Genomic DNA, 27934 nt, shown 5'->3' on the forward strand with positions numbered 1-27934 from the left:
GCCTACTTTCACTACTTCGGGTGTAAGGTGGGGGACCAAGAACAGAGCTGGGCACCACACATCTGCTGCACAAGCTGTCACACAACCTTGACTCAGTGGTTGGTGGGCAAGCGCGCGAGCATGCCATTTGCGGTGCCCATGATATGGCGTGAGCCGCAGAATCATCATGATGATTGTTATTTCTGCTGCACAAGCATCGCCGGCTTCAACAAGAAGAATAAAGGTCACATCAAGTACGCTGACTGCGTCTCTGCTCGTAAACCTGTGCCTCATGATGACGAGAACCCGTTCCAACACCTCCAGCTGATCAGAACATAGCTGTAAGCAGTGGTGAAGAGGATGGTGATGATGAACCTTTTGAACCCGACACTCAAGAATCACACCTTCTGAACCAGGGAGACTTAAATGATCTTGTAAGAGATCTCTCGCTGTCAAAGGCGAAGGCAGAGCTGCTTGGATCAAGGCTGCAGCAGTGGAATCTACTTGAACCTAACACCAAGATATCCTTGTTCAGAGCACGTCACAGAGACATGGCTGAGTTCTTTGAGATGGAAGACACGATGACATTCTGCAGTGACATCAACGGTCTGTTGAAAGAACTTGGGTGTGATCACGATCCTGCAGACTGGCGCCTCTTCATCGACTCGGGGGAAGAACAGCTTGAAGGCTGTTTTGCTCCACAATGGCAACGAGAAACCATCAGTCCCACTGGCTCACGCGTTCGGCATGACAGAGACCTACGAGACTATGCGGCAGCTGCTTGATTCCATCAAGTACAATGACTTCAACTGGCACATCTGCGGAGACTTGAAAGTGGTGGCGCCGTTGTTAGGGCTGCAGTCAGGCTACACGAAATACATGTGCTTCCTTTGTCTCTGGGATAGCAGAGACGACAAGAATCACTGGACGAAGAAAGATTGGGAAGAGCGAAAAGAGCATGTACCTGGTCGACACAACGTGAAGCATGTCGCCCTTGTCGACCCAGCCAAGGTTTTCCTTCTACCACTCCACATAAAGCTCGGCTTGATGAAAAGTTTTGTACGGGCAATGGATCTGAATGGGCGTGGGTTTTTCCTCAAGGAAAAGTTTGGCAACACCTTGTCGGAGGCCAAGATCAAGGCTGGTGTCTTTGTTGGACCACAAATCCGACAGATTATGAAGGACTAAACTTTTCCGACAACTCTAAACCCCAAAGAGCTGGCAGCGTGGAGGAGCTTCAAAGCTGTGACGGACAACTTCTTGGGGAACGAGCGCGCGGACAACTATGAAGAAATAGTGCAGCAGCTGCTGGAGTCCTTCAGGAAACTTGGCTCCAGGATGTCCCTGAAAATCCATTTCCTACACCAGCACCTGAACTTCTTCCCTGACAACTTGGGAGCAGTCTCGGACGAGCACGGCGAGCGATTCCACCAAGAGATTTCACTCATGGAGACGCGTTACCAAGGGCGGCACAACCCGAACATGATGGGCGATTTCTGCTGGTTCCTGCATCGTGAAACTGACACAGAGCAGCACAAACGCAAAGCCAAATGCCTAAAGCATTTTTAATTACATTCTAGTGGAGTTTTTCTGTAATTTCTATAATTTTGAAGCATTCATGATGAAATAAATGAATAAATGAATTTTTGTAAATTTCATTGAAATCCTGACTTCTAGGCAATGGGAATATTTCTGTTACTGAAAATCCTGACGTGATACAGCAAAACGGTTATGATTTTTGAAATCAGCGTACCCAAATTAGTCTAAATCACTTTACACATCTCCAGTAAAAAATTTTTGTTGTTCAGTGTTATCACAAAGAATACAAGTTATCGGTTTTGATTTCTTTTTACATCTCTGTGTATCACAAAATAGTTGAATTATATCTTCAATGTTATAATCATTTTGGTTTTTTTGAAGTTTAAATAAACCGATTATATCTTCTTTTTGAAGACCAGCATAAAAACCTTGTGAGAGTAGTTGATACTCTGGTTGAAAACTCGACTTTGTGAAAATTATTAAATTATCATAATCTAAAAAGTTGGGAGTCAGGAGCATCTTCAAGAGTAAGCAGGTTTTTTTCACATCCGCTTGAACCAACTATGAGACATCTTCATGAATTTGGAAGATTTTTATGATTGTTAAATTTTATCTTATTTTCCCAAATGGGTAAAAAATCATTCATTTATATTGTTGTGGTTGACGAAATTCGCAAACCACCATTCAGGTCCCTTAGGTGAGATATCTCTGTAAGTATATGTGTAGTTAGGCCCAAACCCGTTGTTTAGAGGGAATAAATGTCATTCATTCGGGCTGCGACCCTTCAGGATAGCCGTTTTTCTTTTACTATCTTAATTTTGGACCAGCTGCCATTACTACCACCACAACCACCACCAACCACGTCTCAACAGCCATCACACAACAACCACCAACCGCAATGCCGCTTCACAACAACAGCCACGACCCTTGCCGTCACATCTCGCTCTCGCAACCATCGCATCACTGCCATTCCCGCGCCGCTTGTGGGCGCCGATCCTGGACTCGTGCAGGGCGCGCACCGAGCAGGGGGTGCAAAAACACCAGCCTTTCCAAAGAAATCGGATCAAAAACGATTCACGCCCACTTCTGTTCCATCCTATCAGCGAGCGTGGGGCGATTTGGCCCCGCCTCCAGGTGCGTCGGAGTGTGGTCGCTATATGCAGATTCGCGGATCAAAAATCATTCACGCCCACTTTTCCTCTGTCCAATGGGGAGCCAGCCAGAGGTGAAGGGTCGAAGGTGAAGGAGCGAAGCCCCGGGGGCTATAAAGGGCCGCGATCGCTCGCCAAAAAGGCAGTTGAGTCAGTCAAGGAGAGTTGAGAAGAGAAGAGTCAGAGAAAGCAGTTGGACGGAGCTGAGAAGAGTGGAGAGTTGGAGAGGTGGCGGCGGCGAAGGCAGTCGAGAGGGCGCTCGTGTCAGAGTCGGGGAGCTGCGGAGAGGGGAGGCCGGTAACGCGACCGAGGTCGCGGTGGAGACGCTTGTCGCGGGACCCGAGCCAGCGAGATATCCTCATTCCCCCGAGCATCAACAACCCCCTCCTGTTTCCCCCCGCGCTGAGATAGTGTGAGAAGGGGGCCCCGTTCCCACCCCATTTCCAGGCAGTGCCAGCGAAGCCCGCGGAGTCGGGGCGCCACCGCCATTTTGCGGCTCATCATCAGACGGGTAGGCTCGACGCGGTCTCGGCCCCAGGCCCGTCTGCCCCCTCATCGTTGAGGGTGGTCCCTTTTTCTTTTGCTTTGAGTATATGTGTTGTCGGCGCCGTCTGTGAAGTAAAACTGAATAAGTGTTGCCGTGTGCTCGGTAGTCGGTAGTAGATCTGCATTGTTACATTTGCTTTTTGTGCAGAATTGTTGTGTTTCTTCGACTTTTATATTTGCTTTTTGTGTATAATTGTATATGTGTGCTTTCTGTTTGCGCGGAATAAATGTGCTTTATGTTGAACTGTTTCTCCCGTTTCGCTTCGTCTTTTCTCTAATTGAATCTCCATCTTACTTCACGTAAAGGGTTGGTCGTGGGCTAAAAACGCCCGATAATTAATCGAACCGTCGAGGTTGACGATAACACTGCTCGGTTATCCCGATAGTACGGAACGGGTCGCTTAAAGTGGCCCGTGTCCGAAGTCGACCTGCGGCGAGGTGCGATCGCCCGGTCTACCCTCCGTGTGGGTACTTAGGTAGGTCGAATTTGGCGAGCAACCCTATCCCACTCGGGGGGCCGATTGGCACGATCGTGGTGAGGCCGAAAGGCCCACCCGTGACTAGTTCCCGGCGTTAGTCCGAGAGGGTCACGACGGGATTGTCCGTCCGGTGGGTGACGTGCCGCGATTCGAGTTACGTGGCCGTTCGCACGCCGGCGGGCGCGAATCCGCAACAATATATATCTGGAAAACAGGTTATTTAATTTATTATTGGCTTTTTAGAAACTCTATATTTTATCCTAAGTTCAGGTTTAATTTCAAGATAATCCATTATTTTATTTATGCAATATCTTGTGTTGATATTTCCCTGAAAATCACATCGATGAATAATATATAACAACAATCCTTTGAACATTTCTCTAATACGTTCAGTTTCTTCCCTTGTAAGGAAAGTTATGTTATCACCCTCATACATTACATTCATTTCTCAAATCAATCTTGGAAAGCAATTCATTTTTGGTGTAAATCTAAATGAATTATTTTCCTTTCAAATTTTTTTATTATCATTAATTAGAAGATAATCACAGAATATACATTGATTAAAGGCTTTTGACTCTGTGTTTAATCCCCGTCTTTCACACGCAGGACAATTCTCAAATTTGTCATTGGGAGAATCAGGGAAGTCTCGCATATTTATAAAGTAAAACTTTACTTAAACTGAAATTCATCTATACTTTCAGTTGCATATTGACTCATATTTAATAATATTGTGACGTCCACGGGACTTGAACAGTCCCGCTAACGTAGAATGAGCCGAAACGATGGAGGCGGTTTATCCTCTACAACCCAAAGATGGCGGTTCTAATCGCTCTAGCGCAAACGGGACGAGGAAGGTGGCACGAGTCGCTTTTCACTGAGTTGATAACGTTTATTTCTGTGACCAGAAATAACAAGACTCGGCAAGAAGAGGGATCGGGGCGATTCGACGGGATAGTGGTGTGGGTTCGGGCGTGGGGAAAACACAGACAATTCCAATGAATATACAAATCTCAAACCCTCTAAGGCGCCAGGTACACACACACACACACACACACACACACACACACACACACACACACACACACACACACACACACACACACACACACACACACACACACACACACACACACACACACACACACACACACACACACACACACACACACACACACACACACGTAGCTGGTCCTGGTGGTCAGGCTGGCCCGTGGTGTGGACGCAACAGTCTCTGGATTGGCGTCGGACGAGCTGGCGTTGCGCTCGTCAGGGGCAGGAGACACCGTGGTGCTGTCGACCTCCTGGTGTCGGCCCAAGTCCGCTCACAGCCGCCAGGGAACCAGTTCTGGTGCCAAGTTGCGAACAGGAGAGGGAGGCAGGTCCGCCCGCCGTTCGACTCCGTACTCTGAGCCAGCAGAACCCCAGAGCCAACCAAGGTGAGGCACGAGGCACAGGAAGGCCTCGAGACACGATGAAACCAGGGCCGAATCAGCCCAACAACACAGCACGCTCCCAGCACAACAGCCTCCACCAGAACAGTTTTCTGTCCCGATCTTCTTCCTCTTCCTTTTCGACCCCGAACAGAACCTTTTTATCCTCCCGTCCTCGTCACTTCCAATCGAGCCATTTTATTGGCCCTGCGCCGTCGCCTTCCGCCAATCGTGATCATGGGGCGGAGCCATCCGCAGCACTGTCCTGTGACGTCACGGCAAGCCTCCAGGGACTACTAAAAGGGGTTTACGCAGACACACTTACCCTATCCCGTATCCCTATCTAATTACGTGACAATTATCATTTCCCCCTTGAAGAAATGGACATTTACTAGACAACTTATCACCACTGAATTGCTACTTATTACATCGAGATCCTGGTAAACTCGAACAGCATGGCATACCTAATTAAACATCCTAATTACCCTTTGAATGCATACCCCCCTCAAACGTAACACTGCCCCCTCCTCTGGTACCACAGCTCCTGCAAGGTATATCACAGGCGCTACCGTACCAGCCTTAACACTTACTGACTCACACCTAATTAACCTATCGAAATAAAGTAGGAGGGGCAATGGGCAGCGAGCCGCAGCTAACTTACCTATCCTGCTTAATGTACTACCCCCTTATGGCCTTATCCTCGCCTAAACAATCATTCATTTTTTTTTTTTTAATTTTATTTTATCACTTGAGAGCACTGAGCGAAGTTGCTCTCCATCCTCTGGATCATCGCTCTTGCCCAACACTCTTCCAGTGATCTGGGGAGGGGAAACAAAAGGTTCCACAAAAACACAACACTTATACTTTACATTCCTACTCTAAGCCTTAACGATACTATTCACGGGATATTTACACTTGACCCAGAGATGCCAACTTTTGGAAATCAGAATGAGGGAGGATTTGCAACCGACACCAAATAATGTGCGCAAAGCGCACATCTCGAGCGCGGAGCGCTCGACCCTTGCGGCGGGGTCCAGGGCCCGCCTTAGGGCCCTGGAAGCTCTGGGGTTCTAGACGCTCTCTAGTGCCCTCTGAGCCCTATTTTGGAGCATTTAACATGTTAAGAATTCCCACTTTTTGAACAAAAAAAGGGGAAAATTGTGCACTTTTTAATGTTACATGTATGTTAATATTAGTAAGTTAGGGGACAATCAAAGATTAACAAAAAGCACAAAAGAAGCAATATTTTTCTTACCTTACTGGCTAGTATTACTGCTGCTTGCTTTTTCCATGGCAGCTTTGCTGAGTGACAGCTGTGTGGCTCTTTTAGCCCTTCTGATTATGTCTTTGCTGTATTCTCTCTGGTAGCAAGGGGTGCTATGAGCTAGTTTTTCAATTAAGAGAGCTTCCAGGGTTTTGACACTCAAATTGGGACGAAATTCAGTATGATTCTTCCGTACAAGACTGAGTGCCCGCTCACATGATGCGTTCGAATGAGGAATGACCAAGATTCCCTTCATCACTTTGCTCAAATTAGGATACTTCTTGGCACCAGTGCAGGGATCTGTGAGCTGTGAAATCCGATGCCACTGCTCATCCACTCTCACTGTCTCAGTAGCAATTGTAGCTATGGAGGAGTCTGCCTGATAGTGAGCGAATTCACTCTCAAGACTGTCTATGTCACTATCACCGCCACTGAACAGACAGGGGAATTTCTTGATGAAAAACTCCACACAGTCAAACCCCACTTCTTGGTGTAGCTTAACATCCAGCACCTGAGCATGCTTGGCTAATTAATCATCTAGCGGCCAGGTTTTGAAGATGTAATTGCAGGCTTTCACATAATATGAGCGAACTGCACTGAAGAAACCTTGGATGTCTGACTCACTCAGAGTGAAGGTGGATTTCTTGAGACTCCTTTGTTCCCTTATATACAGTTTGGCATCGTTCCCAATCATGAGGTCCTCATCATTCTTCTGATGATTTCTGTCAGAGAAGGGTACATTTACCAGAGCAACCGACGACACCGATGGTTTCAAAAACCGTGCGAAGATATCTTTCAGAAGACCATTCAATTCTCCATGCAGGAGATGAATACAGGGTTCGTCTCTTTGGAGCAGAAGATTCCCCTTCTCAAAAAGCTTGTTAGCATATCGAAGGAAGAAACAATAGAGTTTTGTTTGTGGAGACAAGAACATCCTGTTGACACGTTTTTCTCTAGATTCCTGCACAGTGTTTGAGGAAGATGCGCTTTTAGTTGTAGAACTCGTAGTACACTTAGCCGCAGGGCGATCACACTTGCGTTTACTGCCAGCAGAAGAGGTCAGACTCGTAGTACCAGATCCAATTTTACGTTTGAGGAGAGAGCTTGAGGTAGGTGCAGCCAAGGAAGAAGACCTCTGATTCGAAGATTTTGCTGAGCTTCTATCAAGTGATTTGGCAAAAGCAGAACTTAACTTGGGTCCTTCTTTGCCTGTAGATGGGACTATCACAGTCTTTCTCGACTCTGAAGGGATCTGCTTTGTAGATGAACGTGATGAAGGGCCGGTGATGCTACCTGCTCTCAGCATTGGTTTTGGTGCTGTCCCTGCTGTCTTCTTCGCAGCAGATACTGCAGTGGTAGTGGTGAATGCTGCTCCACTAGTGCTTGATCCTGCAGTGCCAGTACTGCAGTAGATACAGTGCCGTCCTTCTTGCTCGTTGTTAGAGTCTTGGCTACAGTTGGTTGCATTTTTCTTCATACTTCTTCTTTGAAGAAGAGGCGAAGTGGCTCCCACTGTTCAATCAGCCTGTCTAGGCACTGACCAAGGGACAGCCACCTTGTTGCGACATGCTTCAGAATCTTGTGTGTCGGTGCATCACAGAGTTCTTGCAGTGCTTTCACTCCTTTGACGCGTTTACTACTTTTGTCCAAGTAGTAGTAAATATCGATGAGAAAGTCATCTAATTCAATGGGTAAGGCCTGAGCCGCCTTCTTGGCCGTATTGTGCATCATATGGCAAGGGCATCCCATGATGCAGCACTCTGGATTATGTTTGTGGATATAAGCAGCGACTCCTTTGTGCTTGCCCACCATGACAGAGGCATTATCAGCACAAAAGGAAACACAATTTCCCCATGGAATTTTCCTGTCACTGAACTCATGATCAAGCAGTTTGAAAATGTTTTCTCCAGTGGAATCTTGTTTGCACGCAGGCAAACTTAGCAAACCTTGCTTCACAATCCCAGCACTGTTGTCATAGTACGAAATCAGGACAGGATATAGCTGGGCCTCACCACTGTCATTGCTACCGTCTGTAGCTAGGCTAAATGGAGCTAGTCTAGCAATATCGGCAATAGATGAAGCAGTAACATTTGACAACTCACCAATTATTGCTGAAGTTTTTGTTCTTGCACATCCATACTTTGAAGCAACTTTTGAATCTGGAAACATCTTTTGAAATAGAGGTCCAGCATGATCTGAGACTGATATGGGCAAGTTATGTTCCACAATAAATCCACTAAAGAGAAGTTCCACTCGGGTAACATCCTCTTCCTCGCTTGTCCCTTGTTTGGTGAAATAATTCAGAAGTGTACCGGTACTCGTGCTCGAAGATCTCTCCTTTGCAATGTCTGTGTGCCGTTTGCTTCCAACGTGCTTCCAAATATCATCGCGACCTCCGTGCTCAACTGAAATATCAACGCTGCATACTGTACAATACACATGATGAATTCCTCTTTCAGACTTTCGAATACACGGGTATTGGAGACTGTATTCGGTCTTGTACTTCTGAGACCATTTCTTGGTCTTCATAAGCTTCTTTTCTGCCATTTCGTAATCAACATCGAGGGCTTGAAGCATCGGTAACTTCGAAGTCGATGTTCCACAGCTGCAGCGCGACTCGTAGAACTCTAGCGGCTGTTAAACACCGCACGGTGGTCGCGACCGCCGGGCTGGTACGGGGCCCAGCTGCATGCAGTGAGCGTATCGCATGCATATACACTGTGCATACATACCGCATGCACTGTATTGCACACATACCGCATGCACTAAATCTCAGTGCATGATCGCATAAGCGAGATCCAGACCCAATGTTTCGCTGGTCCTCATTTGAATTTGCAATTTTTTACGTACAATTTGGTAGCAGCGAACGTTATGGAATTACCACATGCTATACGTAGCAGACGATGCTTTTCATTCAATTCTCATACTAGTACATTCTGATTAGTGAACAGTGCAAAAATATCAAAATTTCGGGAGGATAAGGATAGTGATCGTAAGGGCGGGAGTTTGGGTGAATTTTCGGAAGCCTCCCGATGAAATCGGGAGGGTTGGCATTGCTGTTGACCGCGTCCCCCAGTGGATGCTAATAGACCCAGCGTTACCTGGGGAGCCAATTTTCAAATTTGCTTGCCCCAAAATTATGCGGACCTCATGCCCTTGCTGTACATGTCAAGTTGTGCGGGATCGAGTGGGACTCACACATCTTCACAACACTCACACCATGGTCATCATCACATTTCTAGGTCATGGTCCCCATTTTAATAATGCAGGCTGAATCCCATCATGGCCGTGGGGTGGGTTCCCACAAGATGATGGGGGCATCTCAGGTGCAACCATGCCCACAGGTAAGCTTTAGTCCAACCCGGATGTTTCTCCGCCCCGCTCCCTTTGATTCCCACCCCACTGGTAGCCATCAGCTCTAACCCCGTACAACACACTGGAAGGGGTCTCACTGGCTCCTCTGGCCTTCCTGGGTCGCCAAGGTCCTACCCGCCTTGGTCGCCCAACCAGACCCTCTCCCAGTTGCCTCCAGACATTGTCACCGTTAGCCACCAGGGGTGAATCTCCTTGAAGGGGGGTCACAATTCCCGCTCACCGTGAGCTTCAGCAATCCCTGTGGACAAGCACATCATCCCCACCCACAAAACCCACATGACTCCCCCACTCCATCGGCCTTACATGTGACACCTGCATTTCTAACACTTCACCGACCATGACCTTCCCTGTTACCACACCATGTCCAATAAAAATCAATGTGTGCACCATACATTTCACTTCTTAACTTGAAGCAACTCACACAGCACTTCTCACCCGATCCACGCACCAGCCATTGGACAGCCACTTGCGCCCGCTTTGTTACCAATTACCCATTGTCCCTATTGTCACTCTAAAACCAGCAGAACTTACAAACCCATGCCAATTTTTCCACAATTCACTTTTTTCACCAAAGGAGGGCACTTCGCCACAATCTCAACAGCAGAGCATGGCCGTATATGCTCAGCCCAATCTAGTCTCCCCGACCCCCGACAGTGATCTCCGGACCCGACCTATGAAAGGGCATCTCGGATAGACCTGGCGGTTCAGCAGGAGGATTCACCCTCTCCGAGTCTAAAAGTCTATTGGAGGGTCCCTCCATCGCCGGGTACCGGCAATATCGTTGCATGTGTCCTCTTCGCCCGCACCGGAAACAACTCCCCACAAAAGGCCCCCGTGAGTATCGGTGAAATGTCTCTTCCGGTTCCGGACCCCCTCGGCCGTAATCGAATTGCTCTATTGGCTGGGCTGGACCCCGCCGCTTTGGCGCACTAACTACCGGATTACCCTTAATCAAACTCGACAGTTTCTGGCAAATTTCCTGAAACATTTGGGTAATGCCAATTTCTCCCAGCCCCCCTCCCTGATCCTGGATCTCTGCCTGTCGGATCGTCAACGATGGCCTCTCGGGCACCCGACCCGGCCGACTCCACGAGGCCAGCCTGGCCGTGCACTCGGCCGCTCGGTGTACGGTGGGTGGATCCTGTAGCTCCACTAGCACTCGGACCTCAGGGTCAGGAAGAGCAGCTAAAAATTTCTCGAGTGCCAGTCTGTCCCACGCCTCCACTGTAAGGTCCCGATACGCGATCCTGACTGATTGGTAAATGTCCTGTGCCAGCTGCTGCACTGTCTCACCCGGCTTTAATCTGTGGTGCTGGAGCTGGGCCCGCACCAGATCACAGTTTGCTGCAAACCCAAACCGACGGCTCAACGCCTCGCAAATGTGGGAGCTGGTCAACATCCCTCTGCGATCACGTTTAACACATCTGCGGCTGGTCCCCGCAACGTTGCCACCAAATTCCCTGTCCGTTCCCGCTCATTCCACCCGTTTAGCCGGGAAATACACTTAAATTGCGTCAGAAAAGCTTCAAGGCTCCCTGACCCGTCAAAATTTACCAGGGGGATCACTTTTACGGTGGCCCGCTTCTCAGTTTCTCCCTTGTCTGAATCCAGCCCAGGGATCAAACACCCTTGTGGCTGCGTATCCAATTTCGGAGCCCACTGTGGCCAAAGATGTTTTGTGGTGAGGGTCTCATGGGTCAATTTTGCCTCCCATTCCAAACGTTGAATGGACCGATTCACCTCTTCCCGCAGGATCTTCTGGGCCTGCACAACCTCCTCCAAGGCTCCGTCGCGATTTTGTAGCTGCTCCTCAACCAACCCGGACACTCTACTTACAAAAGACGGCTCTACCAGGCCTTTATCCAAGACTTCATCTTGGCTCATAATTTTATCTTGTTCGTCCAAACGAGCCTCCAATCCTTTTACCTCCTCCGCCAAATTCATCCCTTGCTTCCTCAGCTCTCCCCACTCTTCAACTTGCAGCTGCATACGAGCATCCACACAGGCACGATGACGTTCCAGGCTTTCATCCACTTTATCAACCCGAATGTTCGTTGCATCAATTTTATCTACCAATTTTTCCGTATATTTTCCCCCTCCAATGTAATTTCTACCTTTGTTTCCTCCAATCTATCCTCGAATTTACTTTGTATTTCTCCCAATTTAACATCCACACACTCCTGCATCTCAGTTTTCATTTTCTCCATCTTTTCCCCCCAATTCATCCCTCATTAAATCAATCCGTGCACCCAACTGTTGCCCCATTACCCACAATTGATCTGTCATTTCTGCCCCCTGTGCCACGAATTGATTTTCCATTTGTGCCGTCATTTCTGCCCTCTGTGTCACGAATTGATTTTCCATTTGTGCCGTCATTTCTGCCATTTGTGCCCCCTGTGCCGTCATTTTTGCCCCCTGTGCTGTAATTGCACTCATTAAACGTTCCAACATTGTCCAGATCGTCATCGTGCCGGTTTCCGGCCCTGCCGGCTCCGTTACGGGCGATGAAGCACAGTCCATGCTCGGAATGGGGGAGGTTCCAACCCTACTCCAGTCTCTCCCTTCTTCCCCCGACTCGCTGCCAGACACGTGGCCTTCCTCCTCAAACATCTGCACATCCGCCATGGTGCAGAAGTCCCGTTTGCCACCAATTAATTTAAATTTGAAAACTCCCGCCAAAATTTTCCCGCGCTTTTCTGTAGTAATTTTATATCCCAATCCATGGCGAGATTTCAGTTCTGGTATATTCTCCCGATACCGAATATAATTTAGTGGGGTTCGAACATCCAACACCCTGACACCAATGTGACGTCCACGGGACTTGAACAGTCCCACTAACGTAGAATGAGCCGAAACGATGGAGGCGGTTTATCCTCTACAACCCAAATATGGCGGTTCTAATCGCTCTACCGCAAACGGGACGAGGAAGGTGGCACGAGTCGCTTTTCACCGAGTTGATAACGTTTATTTCTGTGACCAGAAATAACAAGACTCGGCAAGAAGAGGGATCCGGGGCGATTCGACGGGATGGTGGTGTGGGTTCGGGCGTGGGGAAAACACAGACAATTCCAATGAATATACAAATCTCAAACCCACTAAGGCGCCAGGTACACACACACACACACACACACACACACACACACACACACACACACACACACACACACACACACACACACACACACACACACACAAACACACACAAACACGTAGCTGGTCCTGGTGGTCAGGCTGGCTCGTGGTAAGGACGCAACAGTCTCTGGATTGGCGGCGGACGAGCTGGCATTGCGCTCATCAGGGGCAGGAGACACCGTGGTGCTGTCGACCTCCTGGTGTCGGCCCAAGTCCGCTCACAGCCGCCAGGGAACCAGTTCTGGCGCCAAGTTGCGAGCAGGAGATGGAGGCAGGTCCGCCCGCCGTTCGACCCCGTACTCTGAGCCAGCAGAACCCCAGAGCCAACCAAGGTGAGGCACGAGGCACAGGAAGGCCTCGAGACACGATGAAACCAGGGCCGAATCAGCCCAACAACACAGCACGCTCCCAGCACAACAGCCTCCACCAGAACAGTTTTTCTGTCCCGATCTTCTTCCTCTTCCTTTTTGACCCCAAACAGAACCTTTTTATCCTCCCGTCCTTGTCACTTCCAATCGAGCCGTTTTATTGGCCCTGCGCCGTCGCCTTCCGCCAATCATGATCACGGGGTGGAGCCATCCGCAGCACTGTCCTGTGACGTCACGGAAAGCCTCCAGGGACTACTAAAAGGGGTTTACGTAGACACACTTACCCTATCCCGTATCCCTATCTAATTACGTGACAATTATCATTTCCCCTTGAAGAAATGGACATTTACTAGACAACTTATCACCACTGAATTGCTACTTATTACATCGAGATCCTGGTAAACTCGAACAGCATGGCATACCTAATTAAACATCCTAATTACCCTTTGAATGCATACCCCCCCTCAAACGTAACAATATTACCATCGATATCTATATACTTTTTTATTACCAGATTCAACGACAACATTTTTTATATTAAAGGTAATTTTAAAATGATCCTTAACTACTAATGAACGAAATGTCATTTCACCTGATATATTAACATCCTTTATTTCATCAGGATTTACATCTTTAGGGTTGTTGAAAAAAATACAAATTTCTCCTTGCATATTACAGATGGTCTTATCTTTTCTTTCTAAAGCTTCATCCATAAGATTTTTGTTTTTTGATACTTTTTCTTGTTTCATTGCTTTTTCTAGTTTTGAATATATTACCAGATAAGAAGGAAAGGAGAAACTTTTGTTAGAGATACTTTAATTGATGTTCTACCAGGTATACTAAAAGCCCTTCCACTGAAGGAAATTGAAGAACTCATCTTATCCACCATAATTGTTTTTATCCAATAGTTGTTATATTTATCTTTGTTCAATTTTACATCCTTGACATATTTCTCAGTATCTTTTACAAATGAAGAGATTGATTGAAACTTGTCTTTTGCATCTTGAAACATTGTATTTATGAAGTGAAAAAAGTTGGAGGATAAAATGGTTTTAAGCACAGATTCACCGATAAATTAAACGAAATTTTCATCAAGAAAATTTTCGTTTTAGCAAAGTTTTATTATATAAATATGGTGAATACAACGTACTGCGATGTTTGTAATCACGAATATAAATATTATAAAAAACACCTTCAAACCAACAAACATACATTTAATCTATTTCATCAAATATCTCCTCTTGAGTTGGAAAGAAAACATTGCGATATCTGCTCAAAGGATGTTTTGAAGAGTAGTTATAATAGACATCTTCAATCACAAAAACACAAGAAAAATGAGTTTAAAGTAAAGGGAGACCATTATATTGAAAACACTGATGGGGCATTTAAAGGGCATATAAAAATAAGGATTTTTCAATTTGGAGAACCTGGTCCATCATCAATAGCTGAATCAATTGAAATAGTGAAACCTGATTTTGAAAAAGTTATTAGAAAGACATTAAAAGAAATGAAAACTTTAAAGTTTTATCTGGGAATGAAAATGAATATGAAAAGAGAAGATGAAGAACAAATTCCTTATATGAGAACAGATCTTCATTTTATAACATCATTTCAAGATTTTTTGAATAGTGGGGTTTATGAAGAACTATCAAGACAAGAGGAGGATGTTGATAATACAGTGGTAGGAAGTGGATTCAATATTAAAAAAAATCATTTTTTTAGCTCATTCCTCTTGTAATCTTAATTATAAATTTCCTTCTTTTATTCCAGTCTTTTTTCACAACAGCGCCAACTATGATACACATCTATTTATAAATGAACTTTCAAAAATACCAGGGAATATTTCTGCCATAACAAACACAAGTCAAAAGTATATTTCATTTCCAAAAATTATATTCACAAAACCTTTAACTCGTATTCAGTTTCTAGATTCTTACAAGTTTATGGGAACACCACCAGCCGACCAAGCATCAAATCTAAGCTCTGCGGGCTCTTTTCCAAATCTTAATTCATTCTTTCCAAAAGAGGAAATTCAGATTAAAGAGAGAATTCAAAGTAAAGAGGAAATTCTAATTAATGAGGAAATTAATGAAGAAATTCTAACTGAAGATGAAATTCTAATTATAAAGAAAATTCAAACAATGAATGAAATTCTAACCAAAGAGGAAATTCTGATTAAAGATGAAATTCTGATTAAAGAGGGAATTCTAACTGGAGAGGAAATTCAAACAAGGAATGAAATTCAAAGTAAAGAGAAAATTCTTACAAGTAAGTGAATTTATCCTTATGATTGTATGGATTCATTTATGAGATTTAAAGAAACACAACTTCCTTCAAAAGAAAGTTTCTATAATAACCTTGATGAAAAAGAGATAAGTGATAAGGAATATAAACATGCACAAGAAATTTGGAAAATATTTAAGATAAAGAACCTTGGAGAATATCATGATTTGTATCTAAAAACAGATGTTTTTTTGTTCGCTGATGTGTTTTAAGCTTTTAGATCACTCTGTCACAATAAAAATTGTTATGGATTAGATCCTGCCCACTATTTCACAGCTCCTGGTTTAGCTTGGAGTGCAATGTTGAAAATGACAAAACAAGATATAGATTTAATCAGTGATGTAGATATGCTTTTGATGATTGAGAAGTCCAAGAGAGGTGGAATATCACAAGTATGTTCAAAAAGATATGCTAAAGCAAATAATAAATATCTTCCAAATGATGATAGTGAAAAAGATAGTAATTATTTGATGTATTTGGATGCTAATAATTTGTATGGATGGGCAATGTCTCAATCTCTGCCTTATGGTAAATTAGAGTGGGTGGAAGAAAAGGATCATGAAAAGGCTTTGATGAATATTGTTATTTCTTCTTAAGAGGAATTGAATGAGGAAGAAGAAGGTTATTATTTTGAAGTTGATTTGAGGTACCCGAGTGATCTTCATAATAAGCATAAAGAGCTTCCTTTTGCTTGTGAGAAAGAAACCCCAAGGAAAGAATGGTTAAGTGATGATCAGAAAAGTTTTAATATTAAAGGCAAATCAACAGAAAAGTTATTAACAACATTCTATAATAAAGAGGGATATGTTTTGCATCAGAGAAGCTTGAAACAGTTTTTGAGAGAAGGATTGAGAGTCGCTAAAATTCAGAGTTTTAAAATTTAAACAAAGTCCTTGGATGAAAAAGTATATTAAATTCAATACAGAGATGAGAACAAATACAAAGGTAAAATTTGAAGTGGAATTCTATAAATTGATGAATAATGCTGTCTTTGGAAAGACAATGGAGAATGTTAGAAACAGGCAAAACATTAGATTTGCAACATCTTGGAAAGAAGCTTCAAGATTGATAAATAAACCAAGTTTTAAGAGAGAAGAGGTTTTTTTCAGAGAACTTTTCTGCTATTCATATGGAAAAGGAAAGTATTGTAATGGATAAACCAATTTATATTGGAACAGCAGTTCTTGATTTATCAAAGATATTGATGTATGATTATTTGTATAATGGCTTAAAGAAAGAGTATGGTGAAAATGTTTCATTGTTGTATATGGACACTGATAGTTTTATCCGAGATATAAAAGCTGATGATGTTTATAAAGATATGAAGAAAAATATTGGAGTATATGATACAAGTAATTTTAGTAAGAAGAGTGAGTTATTTTCCAAAAAGAATGAAAAGGTTATTGGTAAGTTTCAGGATGAGTTGGGTGGAAAAAGTAATGAGTGAGTTTATTGGATTGAGAGCAAAGGCATATGCTTATAAGTATAGTGATCAGATTGATAAGAGGTTAAAGGGAATAAAGAAATATGTAATAAAGAAATCAATAACTTTTAGAAATTAATATAATTGTTTGATGAATAAGAAAGAAGAATATAGGAAAATGAATACAATAAGAAGTTATAAACATAACATATATAGTGAAGAAGTAAATAAAAACACATTAGGAGCCTTTGATGATAAGAGATTTTTTTTTGATAATGGAATAGATTGTGTGCCATTGGGATATTGTATGATAGAGTGTATAGAATAGATTGTGTTTTAACGATGGGAAGATGGGTTAGGGTTTTTTAAGGGCTACCGCCGCGTTTTTCACAATATATAAATGGTCAAACCAAGTATTAATCAAACTAAAGAGTGGAGAAAATCTCAGTCTTGGTATATAAATGGAAAACATAATGAATGTGAAAAATATCAAATAAGTCTAATTGAAAAAATAACTAAAACAAAGGTAAATAAAACAAATAAGCGAATCAATTTAAAACTAGCAAGTTAGAGGATGTAAAGAAAAAAATTAATATCCTTGAATCGACTGAAAACTTTGATGGTTATCAATTGAACAATGAAAAAACAATTTACTATAATCTCAAAATGATATGTGGCTCAGGAGGTGGTCAAACAAGAGCATTAAGAGAAGTTTATCATTTCGTAATGGCACAAAAGGGATATCTTAAAAAAATATAGATTCAAATGTTTTATTTTTAAATATTTTAGATGGGGATTATTGTGCAAAGGAAATTAAACTATTGAAGGAATTTGAGAATGAACAAATCTTTATAGGTTCAATGAGTGAGCAAAACAATATGCATTGATTATTTGAAAAAGAGTGTCCCTCGGCTTACATGTTTCAGATATTTCTTTAGAATCACCTTTAACAAATCACATTACTACTTTACTACTTGAACAAATCTTTATCTTATTGCATTGGTTATTTGAAAAAAAAGTGTCCCTCGGTTAAAAGGGGAGACAAATAAATATACCTTAGGATAAAAAGGGACTTTACTTTTTAGGGGGAAAAAAAATGAATCGCTGAAAATCCCCCATTCGTTTCCATGGGGAAAAGTGAGCCAGAATCCGTATATTCACCCTACTGTCAAGAATTATGACCTTTGGTGCAAAAATTCCTCTGGAAAATTCCAGGAACAATATAACGTCATAAAGGCGGTTCAATTCCCACAACTTTGAAAATTTGACCTTTGTGAACTTTAAAGGTCAAGGATTATGACCTTTGGTGCAAAACTTCCTCTGGAACATTCCAGGAACAATATAACGTGATATAGGCTATATGGCATTTCGCACTCCTAGGATTATCCATATTTGATGAAATCAGCGTAAAAACAAACTTGAAGGGGGTGCCACAGGCAAGGTGTTCGAGATAGAGCAAAATGGTTTCAAGACTTTAGGTGGGGAATGACCTCAAGATTATGCATAAAAATATTGTCATCCTAGCTCTCAAAGTTTGGGCGGTTGTATGATTTTTATGTTAAAATTCGCAATTTTCTAAGTTCGTGACCTTGTGACCTTGACCTTGGGATGACAATGAAAAATCGAGCTCCGTGGGGCTATGCAGGTGCCATTGGGCTTACCAAATACCGAAACCCCTGCCAGATTCGACAAACCCCCTCGGAGAAGATGCAACTTGAAATCGGCTACCCCCTAAAAACACGTTTTTTGGGCGTGGCTCCGCCCATAATGGGCGCAGCACGCCCATTCTCAGGAAAACACAACTAGATCATGATATAAACCTCCCACCCAAATTTTATCAGGATCGGATCAAAACCCACGGAGCTATGCTCGGTACAGACAGACAGACAGACACACCCATAACGAATGTAGTGGTCACTTTCTGATTCGTGAACCAATAATACCTCAAAGTTATGCATGGATTTGGATGAAACTTGGTGGACAAGTTGGTTGTGTGACAAAGACGAATTCATTCGATTATGGTGAAGATCCAGATGCGGATCCTACAATTTTTTAAGTGATTCTTCAAAATTGATAGATCAGGCTAAAAATGATATAGAGCATGAAATTTCAAGTTGTGGATGGGTTTTGGCAAAACTTGTTGGATGAGTTGGGTAGGTGACAAGAACAAGCCGACTTGATTTTGGTTGAGGTTCAGATGCAGATCCGGCATATCATTGGTATACAAAACAAACTTTTCAGCCTGGCAGAGGTATGCACTCTACCAAGTGCTATTCTAGTTTGCTTGATTTATTTAGCTGCTTGCAAAATTAGGTCACTCATTTATTATTTGCTGAAATTGTTTGGCTGGTCTAATCACTCATTCATGAAAAAGACAAATGTGGTCTAAGCCAGTTTCGGAATTACTATGTTGCATTGAACACCAAATGAGTTGGCTCCTACCATTGGGATGATTGGTGGAGGGGGAGGGGGGTGGTGGTGGTAGGGGCTGTTGGTGGAAAATGACCTGCTCTTACTTCCCAATACAATGCTCATTGCAATGTTACTTCGAGGTCACTGAGCAGGTACCTTTAGATTGAACAATCCATGAAGGAACCTCATTCAAGTTGTGGAAGAATTACAGCTTCAGTTAAGGTTCATTATCTTGTCAAAAGTATGATCTCTCCAGAATGACCTGCAAAGAATGGTCAGCAATCACATTCTGACCCAGACATTTTGGAACATGCTTCATGCTGGTGGTATAATGCACAGAAGACAACTCTTCCACATCCCTCTCACACAAACTGAGTGACAGCAGCACATGCAAAAGGTAACAACATCACAACTACAAAGTGTGAACCGTTGATACCATGTTCTTTTTGCCGACATTGCTACAGGGTGACCTGAAAGTTGCTTTACTCCTCCCCAGTTAAGCTTCATTCTTAAACTGTTTTGTTTTAAACGTTTTATTATTACTCACAATAAATTATTCAGTCATTGTATCGGTATGTATTCCATGGGAGATTTTGCCTTGGCTTCAGCAAATGATATGCTGGAGTCTGAAGATGAGGTAGGGAGCAATTAGCATTCCGTTCACCAGCATGATCGGTAAGTTTGATGTTGGCTTAGCAGCGAGGGTGGCTGGCTTAGGATCCGGGGGTCCTGAGTTTGAGCTCCGTTGGCTGCTGAATTAATACCAGGTGGGGTTGACTCAGCCTGTCATCCTTCTGAGGTCGGTGAAATGAGTACCAGTGCACTAGTAGATGGGCACAACATCAGTTTCTCTTGAAATGAACCTGGGTAAAAAAGTTCAATGACAAGTGTGCCATCAACAACATTCTATTCCTTCTGCAATAATTAAATCACAATACTTTTCTGACAAAATGAAGAAAGAGTGTACTTGGACAATATATAGTTTCTAGTGAATGAATATCATCAGCACAATATTAATGCAATGCAGGAATTTTAAATTTGGCCAGTTAAAGCAGAGATATCTCTCCTATATGTCAAAAGATCCTGAGGGATATTTAATGTTCACCAGGTAATGTCGGCAAATGGAGACCAAGCTTATATTCCCATACAATGGATGGTGCACCCATTGGTGCAACACTGCAACAACACCTTACCAGTAAAACACGAATCCAATAGTTTTTCGTCGGGCCATGAATGTAGCCCATGCTAAACAATTCAAAGGTAAGTAAAGTGCCTCTGTGCCATCTTGTCAGACATTCTTACAAGTAAGACATTAATTTAATGTGATTGGATATGAAGACAATGATTACTCAAGTCAAATAAGGTAATACATGTTTGTTATGATGTATTATTTCACAGCAGAATCAAGAAACGCATCACACACAAAGTCCTATGTTGTTCAGGAGATAAGGATTGTTGGCTTGTGTGGTTTAAAGTGTAGCTGATGCCGGATTGTTGGCTTGTGTGGTTTAAAGTACAGCTGACGCCAGCTTAATTTTTTTTCAAGAGAATGTGTCAGGGGGATTTTATCAGAACTGTTCATGATAAAAAAATAAAACGTAACACCATCCCAAGCCTCCACTTTGATTCTGCGTTTTCAAAACATCACAGAGAAATCATGTTCATAAATGAGTCATCATAAATGTTATGTTTTTTCAAACACATCATATGCATGGCGTTACCGCCTCATGCTGGACATCGAAACCACTTTGAGAAAATGATGTTAAACAATCAACTTACAAATTCTGGATTTTTGTTTTCCTTACAGTTTTGACTCGCCCACCTTCCAGGTGGGTAGAGATTGCACATTACTTACTGAAAAAAGTATAGTCTGTGTATTGCAAGAAGACTATACATGTTTGTATGGTGTGCACCTAAAAGGTTTGAGATGGTCTCAAGGTCGAAAGGGTATGTTCCAATAGCAGTTAGTATTTAAGAGATCAAAAGGGTCTAACCTCTCAAGCATGTAAAAAGGGTCTTAAAAAAACAAACAAACAAGTGGTCTAAAGCTTGAAATGGTCAAGGGTCTAAGTTGTCTCATCTGTCTGAACAATATAAATGTTGTTGAGATCCAAGGGATCTAAATTGACTTAAAGATCTTTGGTGTCTAAGGGGTCTTCAAGGGTCTTATGGATCTTTTGGATCGCAAGGGTCTTCAAGGGTCATATGGATCTTTGGGGTCTAAAGGGTCTTTACAGGTCTTTGGGCTATAAAAGGTCTTTGGGGTTTAAAGCATCTTAAAGGTTTTCAAAGTCTAAAAGGGCCTTCGGGGTTTCAAAAAGTCTTTGGGGTCTTCGAGATCCTCAAGGATCTTTGTGCTAACCATTTTTCCTGCAAACTCTTCTTTCACCATAGAGGGTTATGTCGTTAGATGAGCAATAAAATTACCTTTAAATTGATGGATAGGTTGTGTTTGCAGTAATTTTGGGGTTTGAATAATTTCAGCGATTAGCGCATTTGAGAGGTCACCCCGATCTTTCAGATTATTGTAACGTCTTAATTAAGTTTTTTTTCACATCTGATACCATATTTGACGATTAAGTGATTCTTAATCAATTGAAGCTCACCATCTCACCAATTATATAGGTATCCGATTTGAAATCTGAAAATAAAAAATTGGGCTTTTGATAAAACATTGTATATATGGATGACGTGCAATCTTGTTCTGAGCATGCAACACATTCTTCTGGCACGTCCCTTTAGTTGGGCGGTTTATAGGCAACAGACCGCTGCCTCGATCACTCCCAAAAATAAAATTAAACCGGATTACGTATATGAAGCAAAAACATACATATTGTTTCGGTGCATACATAATACATTGTGATTATATAGCTCTGATAATTCCAATTGCACCCACCCTCCGCCCAAAGGAAGAAAATGCCAAGATGGGTCAAAAGATTTCTTTTTTTTTAAACCTTGATGGAATCAAACGATAAGCACATCCACAACTTAAGGATGCCCTCATGAACCCCTGAAAGTTTCAGCTTCCTTGGTCAAATCCTCTCAGAGGAGTACAAGATACATATAGAGTATGTATATACACAAACAAACTTTTTTCTTTTTTTGGTGTACAATGTCAAGGCTCATATGACAGCCAACACACAGAACGTATAACAAGGGGAGCAGGAGACAAGAGGGGTGGGAGAGGAAAGGACAAAACAGTGGGGAACAGAGACATGACATCTGTGGAAGGGAGAGGGATGAGGCAGGGTACACAGAGTAAACAAGATGGACATGACAGGGACTTTCAGGTCCTCACACAACAGGGACCCTCAGGAAGGAAAGCAGGGAATTTGAAGGAGGTGTGTTTGGGATGGATTAACGGGGGTAGGAAAGATCGTGGTTTTGGAAGGGGGAAGAAAAGAGATGGTGGTGAACAGCTATTTTGAAGACCTTCAGGGAAGAGTGGGATTGAAGAGTGTGGGAGTTTGTTCTTGCCGATCTGAGGGATGACAGATGGTACCGGCAGAGGGTGGAGTCATCAGCAAAAAGATAAAGAGGATTCCCCAGAGAGTGGGAGAGATGAAAAACAGAAAAAGAACAGGGCCCAGAACGTGACCTTGAGGAACTCCAGCCTGGACAGGAAGAGGGGGTGAGATAACTCCATTAAGGGCCACACGTTGGCTGTGACAGGAGAGGAAGTCTGCGAGCCATCAGTGGAGATGGCCTTGGATACCAAAGGAAGAGAGTTTGGTGAGCAGGGTGGGGTTCCAGACCATATCAAAAGCATGCGATGTCTCGGGAGCTAGCTCTGATTTTATGTCTGGCATTGAGGAACTCCATCCATTGTGGGGCGAGCAGAAGCAGTAAAACCAGGGTAGAGTGACCTGGTCTGAATCCAAATTGACAATCGGAAATCAACCATTGGAGAAGAGGAAGGATTTGATGTTTGAAGCGACGATGGATTCCATAACCTTGCTGACGTCTGGGAGAAGGCTGATTGGTCTGTCGTTGCAGGAATCTGTTTTTGCACCATTTTTATGCAGAGCGGTAATGTTTACTGATTTCCAAGCAGATGGCAGATGACCTTGAGCAAATGAGAAGGTGAATAGAACAGAGAGAGGGTGAACAAGAGCAGAGGAGCAGGTTTTTAGGACACGTGGGCTGATGCCATCTGGACCGGTTGCAGAATCTGAGTCGAGATTTGACAGCAAGATCTTCACTTTGTCAGGAGAAAAGGACACAGACCAGGAACAGCTGGGTGCGACTGAGTAAGGTGGGTACAGAAAGCGAAGGTTTGGGACACAAGATTTAGAAGCAAACACAGAGTTTAGGCATTCAGCAATTCCACGTACATTATCAGCTGTGTGGCCATTCGAGGTAAGGGAGGGGATGGAGGACGAACATACACCAGAAACAGACTTAACTCGATGCCCCCAGCATTTGGAGGAGGGAGATAGATTTGAGAGTTCAGAATTGAGATGAGAAGGATGTTGCTTTCTGGCTCCACTGAAGATAGACACACACTTGTCCTGAGCTTTGTGGAAGGAAATGAGATTGCCTTCAGTGGATTAGTCTTCCATGAGGCAAAGGCAAATTGTTTTAGGACAACTGCCTCGCCACAAGCTTCAGTGTACTATGGGTGGGAGGATGGGTAGGACAACTGAAGATGAGATGGGATAAATCTGTGCATGTGAGAGAGCAAGTTTTTTTGAAAGAATTCCCAGGACGAGGCTCAGGGCTGTAATACTAAAGAGGGAGGAACCATGGAGAGATACTAGGGAGTCAGACGTCTTGAAGGAGGAAAGTTTCTGTTAAACAGATTATGTCTGGTTTGTCAGTGGCAACCTGTATGGAAAGATCTGAAAGGTTTGAGTGAAGTCCCTGGATGTTGGAGGTCCACACTGTTAAAGAAGGAGGGGAGGAGGCTTTGGGTGCAGGGGATTGGAGGGGAGGGGGTGGGTAAGACGAGGGAGGAGGGGGCAAGGATTATTGTTGAAAAAGTGTGGGGGATTGCAGAAGAGCTAGGGGAGAGGGCTGGATGAGGAGGAGAAAAGGCTTGGTGGTGATGGGTTGAGGTACAGTGGGGAGTAATAAGAGAGGGGGCAGAGGGCAGTTGAAGATTGTAGGAGGTAGAGTGATGAGATGGAAGAGAGAGAGAGGGTGGGGGAAGGAGGCAGCTTTGTGGATGTGAGGGGGCAACTTTGGGAAGGGGGAGTGAGGAGGAAGATTGGAGGGAGAAGGGTGAGAGGAGAGAGTTGAGGGAGAAAAGTGAGGGGGGAGTTTTTGAGAAAGATGAGAGGGAAGGTTGGAGAAGGAATAGTGTGAAGGTTGCTTTGAGAGGGAGGGGAGACAATGAGAGCAGGCATGGTTAAGGTGCAGGAGGGCAAATGTGAGAAGTGGTGGGGGGGGGGGAGAGGAAAGGATGAAACTTGGTAGTGGTATGGTGAAGAAGGGAGTGGGTATGGGGAGGTACAAGATTTGAGGGGTTGGGAAGAGGGGAAGGTGTGCTGAGAGGAAGGAAGGAGCATGTTTGTGATGATGAGTGTACTAATTGAGAGAGTGAGATATTTGTTAGTTTAGAATGGAGCCCACAGATGTTAGAACACCACACACTTTGGGACAACAGAGGAGGTGATACTGAAGCAGAAGCCAATGAAGAGGTGTCAATGAGTGGAGGTAGGATGAGGGGCAAGATGGGAGGGGTAAGTGGAGGGGATATCAGGTGAGGGGTTAGGTGGAGGTAGATTTAATGAGGTGGGGTGAATTGGCACTGAAGTTGGAAAAAAAAAGGACGATTGATGGAACATGAACGTACATCGCAAATTGGGATTAATTTTTTTTAAAGTCAGAGATGCAATTAAAGACATTACGTGAGGGATGCAATAAAGGAGAATTACGAGAATGGAGAAATGAAATGTAACGATGGGACGTTTTTGACACAGGATGAAGAAAAGGTCAAAATGAGAACAGCCTTTTGACGAAGGAGAAGAAGAATGATAATTATGACAATAAGAGTAGGGAACTAGAACGGGCACTCGGTAGAGCGCATACCTTCGCCGCTGCAACTTTTTTCTGGGCACATTTGAAAAACGTCATTTTAAAACGTCCATGACGTCACAACCGTCAGTCCGATTGACGTCAAATTTGGTGTGTAACCTCCTTGAAGGCAGTCCAACAAAATGGAATGATAAACACTGAAAAATTAAAAAGTTGAAAAATGACGTCATCTTTTGACGTCATTTTGACGCACTTCCGGGGACGTCACGTCCAATCGGGGACTACCATTCTGAAAGCGCGTAGTTCACTGAACGTTTTAACGTTGGTTTCATGTCAATAGCTCTATTAGATCTGAAGCTATGCCTACAAGTATATTTTGACCTTGAGTGTGACCTTGACCTTGACTACAGAGTTAATTGGCAAAACCTGTATATCAATAAACAGATATTTTGGTACTGATCCTAATGCCTGGATTTGGGAGACTTTGCTTTATAAATTATATAGATATTTGAATGTAAAATATCAGGACATTTTAGCCACAATTGAAAAACCTCATGTTCAAACGTCAATGACGTCATAACGGTCAGTCCGATCAAAGTCAAATTTGGTGTGTGACGTCCTTAAGGTAAGTCCTACAAAACGGTATGATCAAAACTGATGAGATCAAAAATTGAAAATTTACGTCATCTTGTGACGTCATTTAGACGCACTTCCGAGGACGTTACGTCAAATCTGACACTACATATCCGAAAGGTATCTCGTCATGGAACAATATGGCGGTGGTTGCATGTCGATAGCTGTATTATGAAGGAAGTTATGCTCAAAAGAGTGTTTTTGACCTTTTCATGACCTTGACCTTTGACCCGATCGCTCCCAAAATATAATCAAATCGTCCTTGGATACTCACGAATCATCCCACCAAATTTCATGCAATTCGGTTTAATACTTTCTGAGTTATGCGAATAACAAACAAACACACATATTCACAAATAAATAAATACACAGCGACCAAAACATAACCTTTCGCAGAATGCAAAGGTAATTATGATACAATACCGAGAACCTCACGTGTGAAAGAGGAAGTTGTAACATTTTAAGAGACTGTTTTTTTAAATAAAAATTACATAGGATTACGTTAAGGAACGGTTGAAGAAAAATCGTGTATGTGTTGGTGAATTTGGATCTGCTAATGCAGAAGGAAGCTGGTAGGACGACAAAAGTTACAGGAAGAAGACGGGATAGAGAAACGCGTGGTTATGGGAGGTGTAAGGTGAGAAGTTAAAAGAATAAAATATGTATATTTTTTCAAGATTAGATAAGAATGAGATTAGCTAAAGGAAAGGTTGAAGAAAAAAATCATGAAGGTGTACGGTGAATATGTGTCAGCGAAAGTATATGGTGGATCAGCAGGAGGAAGAAGAGTTGGTACAGGAAGTCATGTGACATGGGGTATAATTTGAGGGGAAAAGGATAATTTTTTTTGTTGTTGCTGTTGTATTTTTAATATTTTAAGACATGAAACAGATTGTATAGTTGAGATGGATAGAGGGAGGGTGGAGGGAAAAGTGGAGAACATAAAAACTGATGGTAATAAGGAGAAAATACAAATAAACATGATCATACACACAAACGGGAAGAAGGGTAGGCCTCAAGGAAACCCGATATGAAAAGATGACGAAAACTCAACAATTAGCATAAGTTTTAACACAAGACCGAACTAGAAATACACAGTAAACACAGAGATCACAACATGACAGTAAAAACGAGACAAAAACGACCAGAAAACTTATCTTTGAGAAAGTCGGCAGACACCCTGGAGAGGAACTACCACCGTCGCTCAAGAACCGCAATCGGAAGTTCAATCTTGATAAATCTGACTTGCTCCATCATATATAAATGTTTGCAGTGAACTTGTATATTTCTCTCCTGTATATTTTATAGACTTGTACCCTCTTGAGAGGTGGTAGAGCCCAAATGCTTGTTTTGGCCCTGCATCAACTTTTTCATTTATTCCTCATGAATTTTCTGGAAAATATATTTCTGATATGACGGACGACAGTCCGTCGGTGTTGCATCACAGATGATCCTAACACCAGCAGATTCAACGAGAGGACACAAAGGACAAGCCAGAATTTACCTTAACACCAGGTTCAGCATCAAGAGTTTCTGTGCTTGTTCAGGAAAGCCAGCGACAGAACCAGACACAAGTGCACTGCTGAAAGAGGATGACCAATATAAGAACAGCATAGCTCAGTCCAGTATCAAGCCTGGTGTTGGCTTAGTGGTTAGGGTGGCGGCTTGGGATCCTAGGGTCCTGAGTTCAAGCCCTGTTGGCCGCTAAATTAATACACCAGGAGGTTTACTCAGCCTGTCATCCTTCCAAGGTCAGCAAAATGAGTACCAGTATACTGGTAAGGGGGACACTGTATCAGCGGCATTGCCACGTCCCAAACAATGATGCAACCAGCAGCCATAGGCTGCGATAGAGATAGAGATAGAGATAGAGATAGAGATAGAGATAGAGATAGAGATGCAGAGAGAGAGAGAGAGATGCAGAGAGAGAGAGAGAGAGAG

The 27934-nt window shown here is 43.2% G+C and overlaps 1 long non-coding RNA gene across 1 annotated transcript in view; it reads right to left on the minus strand.

Moving 5' to 3' along the window:
- LOC147029681 (uncharacterized) overlaps positions 1–27690 on the minus strand; it is a 46269-nt gene extending 18579 nt beyond the window's left edge. Inside the window, exons 1-3 of the long non-coding RNA XR_015056018.1 lie at positions 27498–27690; positions 19929–20244; positions 19538–19643 (exon numbers count right to left, since the gene is read on the minus strand). This is a non-coding gene — a long non-coding RNA (uncharacterized LOC147029681). The remainder of the gene's footprint in view (positions 1–19537; positions 19644–19928; positions 20245–27497) is intronic.
- Positions 27691–27934: the final 244 nt, after the last annotated feature.

The sequence above is a fragment of the Eptatretus burgeri genome, chromosome 3 (assembly GCF_056783735.1).
Source record: "Eptatretus burgeri isolate ZD-2024b chromosome 3, Ebu_testis_v1, whole genome shotgun sequence".
Taxonomy (NCBI): Eukaryota; Metazoa; Chordata; class Myxini; order Myxiniformes; family Myxinidae; genus Eptatretus; species Eptatretus burgeri.